The sequence below is a fragment of the Pseudophryne corroboree genome, chromosome 6 (genome assembly GCF_028390025.1).
Source record: "Pseudophryne corroboree isolate aPseCor3 chromosome 6, aPseCor3.hap2, whole genome shotgun sequence".
Lineage (NCBI taxonomy): Eukaryota > Metazoa > Chordata > Amphibia > Anura > Myobatrachidae > Pseudophryne > Pseudophryne corroboree.
Window position 1 is genome coordinate 517,953,723 of NC_086449.1, and position 6,000 is coordinate 517,959,722.

General features: G+C 48.3%; 1 protein-coding gene across 6 annotated transcripts in view; it reads right to left on the reverse strand.

Moving 5' to 3' along the window:
• The window catches only part of CNOT2 (CCR4-NOT transcription complex subunit 2), a 234,323-nt gene extending 233,283 nt beyond the window's left edge, over positions 1-1,040 (reverse strand). For 2 of the 6 annotated variants that reach the window (XM_063927475.1, XM_063927472.1), the window contains exon 1: positions 706-1,040. The gene's annotated coding sequence lies outside the window, so the exon portion shown is untranslated. Of the gene's footprint in view, positions 1-513; positions 587-705 lie in introns of those variants that run through there. The other 4 variants (XM_063927471.1, XM_063927474.1, XM_063927473.1 and 1 more) reach the window with 4 other exon arrangements.
• Between the last annotated feature and the right edge of the window lie 4,960 nt (positions 1,041-6,000).

Below are 6,000 nucleotides of genomic sequence, written 5' to 3' on the forward strand. Positions count from 1 at the left end.
ATCACAGTGAGTGGGGCACTATAGAACAATGTAATGATGAGGGGCAAAGGCTCTCACACCCCTCATGTCACAGGCATATCAGGTCAGAGCCTCAGCAGAGTGCAGCTCTAAGCCCACGTACCGGTGGATGTGCGGGAAGCCACAGTTGCGGGGCCCTGCCGACCCCATACAGCACAGCAGGGGAGCCGGCAGCCTGGCAGTGACAGGTAAGGCTAGCAGCGCACAGATGCTCGGGCGGCCTAGCTGCCCCTATACAGTGCGGGCTGAAGAGGGGAGGGGGGTCACCCTGTCCTAACGGGACCCCACTGACACACATCACTGGGCGCCCAGGGCTCTGGCCGGCTGTCTGTGCTACGCAGGCCCAGCCTCAGCTTGCGCTACCTACTGCTGTTCTCCCCGCAGCCGTCCTCGCACTCCCGGCAGCCCATCACCCCAGGCCCCGCGGCCTCTCCCTCCCCGCACATTCCCCGTGACTCCTGGCCTCCCGCAGGAGCGCTACAGTCGCCTACCTACCCAGCCCCTCTCTCCCTCTCCGGCCAGAGTCAGACAAAAGCTGCGGCGGCCGCCCAGGCCTCTCTCCTCGGGCCCCCCTCTCCCCGGCCGCCCGGCTCCTGCGCTTCCCCTCGGCTTTCCCCAGTGCAGTAGCGGGACGGGGCGCCCGGGAGGGGGTCGGGGGGGTTGGTTCAGGCGAATAATAACACTTACCGCATGAATTTTCTTGTCTCGCAGAACCAAGATGGCTGTGTTTCCAACCCGGAGGATGCTGGGTGGGTGACCTTTCCCCTTTGACCCTCCGCCGTGACCCGTCTCTCCCTCTCCTCCCTCCCTGACAACAGCAGCTGGTAACCAGGAAGCAGCGACGGCGGCGGTATCGGCGGCTCAGGCCTGGTGCTGGGGGCGGGAGCGGCCTCCTCTCCGGTACTCAGGAATCGCCCTCCCTCCTGTATGAGCGCGGCGGGGGGAGGAGGAGGAGGAGGAAGCTGCTGTTTTGGCGGCCTCACTCACATCCTAGGCCGGGGGGAGGAAGCCGGGCCCGGCGTGCTGGGTGCTGCTCTCAGTCCGGCACCCCATGTGTAACTAGTCCCTTATCTCTCAGGTAGTTGAACCAGGTACTGTGGGGAAGCATCAGCGGCCACTTGCCATACATCTGCCATCGGAATTCTCCTTCTCTGTGACCAATAATGTATCTTTGGTACAGGATTATGTCAACAAAACCCATTAGGAGAGTGTATATATATATATATATATATATATATATATGTTTTATTGCAATTTATACAGTGTGTGTGTATATATATATATATATATATATATATATATATATATATACTGTATAAATTGCAATAAAACTTATTTAGTAAAATAGCATTTCCATACCTCTATAGAACTTACAATATTTAATTGCATGAGTTCTCTGTAGTTTCAATATTCATTTGCATTCCTTGCCCTCTGAGGAAGCTTCTAGTCAGACTCAGAACACAGAGCTAACTCTGGGATGCTCTTCTATTGACCTTTTTCTAAAAAAACACTACATCGCTTTCACATAAAAAGTGTGAATTAGGTGCACATATCTCTTAAAACTAAAAACTAACTCATATTATAACGTTTGGGCTATTTTATGTGATTTTGTGTTCTGCTAGTTACTAAAAATTACACTTTCACACAGAAAAATCCCCAAAACCCAGCTTTTACCCGGCATATGATGCACAGGTTTATTTGCCAGTCCCAACCTGAACCCTCTTTCACACACCAAACCAAATTGCTGGTTCAAGAATTGTTACCTTTTATTATCAACACGGGTATTTCTTCTGTGTGAAAGGGGCAACCCAGGTCACAAATCCCGGGACTTGGACCCTAGTCCAATGCTGGGTTGAAGTCCGGGGAATTTTGACCCGGTTTGCCCCTTTCACACAGAAAAGGACCTGGGTATAAATTGGGTCTATGTAAATATCATAACTACTGCAACACTGAAAAATGTAGGCCCTTTTCCTAGATCCCCTGGTTCTCCTTGCAGCATTATCAAGGGTTCTAAAAAAAACGTAGATAGATATAGATATAAAAAAACAAGCAATATTTCCTTTTCTAAACCTTTATCCAGCATAGTTAAAGAATCAACTCATCTTTTTTTTAACTTATCAGCAATGGTCTCAGATCTCATCTACCACGACTCTTGAAGATCCAGTGTGTCACATTCATCAGAAGAACCGGTTCAGTATATTATGTTGATGGGGATAATGTTGATAGACCCCATGTTGACATGTTCAGCATGTTTACACTTTTGAAATGTCAACATGCTCGTAGTGACAATAATTCATTTAATTTCTATGGTAACCATAACCCTAATGGTAATGTCAGCATTTCTCATATGTTGAAATATTAACCGATTTGACATACTGACACCATGTGATCACCTCAGGGATACCCAACGTAGTTTGGGGGTAAAACCCCACTCTGTAGATTGTTCATATGGGGGTATTCAATTGTAGATGAAGCAGATAAACTGGTGTTGCTGGGGATTTAAATTCCAGCAACGGCAGCCCTTCACCCAGCTGATTTGCACCCTTCTTTGCTTGAAAGTGCTTGCTATCCTATGGGGTAGTGAACACTTTTGAGCGAGATTCTAACTACATAAAGTGTGGTGGGAGTTGTGCTAATGTGGCTGGGCGAATCCGTTCACCCACAGTTGATTTCCCCCCATAGTGGTAAATGAAATAGCCTGTGACTTGCAGGCATCTGTAAGTTCACTTCAAGTCACCCTGGTGTTTCAAATGGGAATTCATTTCAAAAGCAATAGGACAGACTTGTCAGGACCTCAGCTATCCCTGCAATTCGTAGTCCATAGGTCTTCAACCTGTGGTACTCCAGCTGCTGTGGAACTACACATTCCAGCACGCCCTGCCTCAGTTTTAGCATGCTATGGGCAACATCTACACTTCTGAAAAAAACTCCCACCTTCATAAATATACCCCAATGTTTTAACAATTCACTTTGACAGTGCAGCCTTGCTTTTCAACATTTGTGATGTAGCCAAAGACAAGTAATTCATGGTTATAGCAATGCTGTTAAACTAATAAGGAAGTAGAATAAATCAATCAAATATATCACTAATGGGCCCTACACACATACCGATACGCCAACGAGCTGCCCGACGGTGGATACGGGTGACCCGGCAGCGGGGGAAAGGTGACGGGGGGAGTGAAGTTTCTTCACTCCTCCCCGTCACCCGGCTACATAGCACTGCACGCTAATTTGGACAATCTCGTCCATATTGGCCTGCATGCATAAGCGACGGGGCACCAACGATTAAAGAGCGCGGGGCAGCGAATCGTTAATTGTTGGTGCCTACACATAGAACAATATGAACGAGTTCTCGTTCATTTATGAACGAGAATGTTCATATCGTTCTGTTTTATCTGCCAGTGTGTAGGGCCCATAAGAAAGAGAGGTATAAAAATATGACATGTCTAAAAAGATATCACCACTTAGCCCACAGGTGCTTTAAAGGTTAATACAAATACAGGAATCTTTACTAGAGATCCACTGCCTGATCTTTTTTATAGTAGAACCGTGTGTCTCCACATAAAAAAGAAAGATAATGCACAATAGTGTAATATTGCAACGTGACTTAAAATACAGGGAATGGGTGTTTAATTTCAGGATTCCACCCGTCCTGTATCAATATGTCTACTGTTTAGGTAGACAAAAGTCGCATGAATAGGAGAAGGTAAAACCTTATCAGATAAACGTCCACCAGGTCACTCCTCTCTTGCTTTTCCAGTCCTCTTTGACCCCTCATTGGAATGAGAAAAAAACTTGCATAGAGTAATACTGATTTATTCTTATATACCAACTTTAAAACCACCACTAACAAGTACGGAATGGACTCTCACCATGTGGTATTGTCTACCAATGCAAGCAGACAAATGTGCAAAAATATAGCCACCAGGCGTCCCCGGAGCCAAGATCTCACTCCCACAGGTGTTTATCCACAAAGTCCGCTCCTGTTCCCGTTTACCAACGCGTTTCTATACCATTGGGTATCTTTTTCAAGGCATAGGGAATTATTGTCCTTAACCAGATATTTATACCATTTGGAGTTCAGTTAATCAATTACTCAGTAAAACCTATTTCCAGAGATGGAGTCAACTATCCACTAATTTGTCCATGTGTGAATTTATTGCATTACCTTCCCACACCACTGTACTCCACTACCTTCCCGCACCACATTACTGCGTCACCCTCCTGCACCACATTACTGAGCTACCTTCCCACACCATATTACTGTGCTATCTTTCCACACCACCATACTGCACTACCTTCCAAAAGCACAGTACTGCGCTACCTTTCCGCTCCACATTACTGAGATACCTTCCCACCGTACTGCGCTAAAGCACATTACTACACTACTTCCCACACCACATTACTGCATTATCTTCTCACACCACTGTATTCTGCTACCTTTCTGCACCACATTACTGCGCTACCTTCCCGCACCACATTACTGCGCTACCTCCCCGCACCACATTACTGTGCTACCTTCCCTCACCACATTACTGCGCTACCTTCCCGCACCACATTACTGAGATACCTTCCCACACCACCGTACTGCGCTAAAGCACATTACTACACTACTTCCCACACCACATTACTGCATTATCTTCTCACACCACTGTATTCCGCTACCTTCCCGCACCACATTACTGCGCTACCTTCCCGCACCACATTACTGCTCTACCTTCCCGCACCACATTACTGCGCTACCTTCCCGCACCACATTACTGCGCTACCTTCCCGCACCACATTACTGCGCTACCTTCCCGCACCACATTACTGCACTACCTTCCCGCACCACATTACTGCGCTACCTTCCCGCACCACATTACTGCACTACCTTCCCGCACCACATTACTGAGGTACCTTCTAAAAGCACATTACTACACTACTTCCCACACCACATTACTGCATTACCTTCTCACACAACTGTATTCCGCTACCTTCCTGCACCACATTACTGCGCTACCTTCCTGCACCACATTACTGCGCTACCTTCCCACACCACATTACTGCGCTACCTTCCCACACCACCGTACTGCGATACTGTCACGGTCCGGCGGATCGGGTCCCGGGAGTCCCGGTACTTACCTGTCCGGACATTCTGGTGCGGTCCCTCCGGAGGGGGTGCAGGCTGCTGGCAATGGTCTCAGCTTGCAGGGAGGTCTGGGAGGCCAGGGGGCAGAGGCAGCAGCATGTGTGAGTGCAGCTTCCAGCTGCAGTATGGGCATGGCCATCTTGGAAGGGTCACCTGACCCAAATCATCCAGTGACCAGTGAGACTTGCAAAGCCAATTAGAAACAGCCTGCAGGTATAAACCTGAGGCTTTCTGGGTGAGAAATCGCCAGTGCAACGTCTCTCGCACAGCCTTGTATATGCTAGTTAATCTGTGCTTCACAGCCTTGCTCCTGTAGCATCCTGTTCCTGGAATTCTTCTGATTCACCGGATTTCCTGGTCATTTCGGCACACTAGCAGATCCACTGGTTACTGTCGCTCCCTGAACCCTCTGCTCATTCCAGTCATCAGCCGACCTACCTCCGGGGCCCTGCCAGGAGTTTGCGCTCGGGCAGCCGGGCTCTGGCGATCCATTCGCTTCTTCAGAATTTCCTAGTTACAGCTCCAGCAGTACCTTCATAGGAGACCTATGAAAAAGACCTTTATTTAGCCTGCCCGGCTTATCCTGTTGAAGGATACCGACACCGAGTCTCAAGCCACAACTCCGGATTCCCAAAATCCAAACAGCGTGACAGATACCTTCCCACACCATCGTACTTCGCTGCCTTCCCGCACCATTGTACTGCGCAACCTTCACATACCACATTACTGCACTACCTCTTCACACACTATTACTACGCTACATCACTACACTATCTCCCCATACTACTTTACTGCACTGCCTCACTGCAATACTTAACAGCACTATACAACCTCCCCACTCTGCACCACTA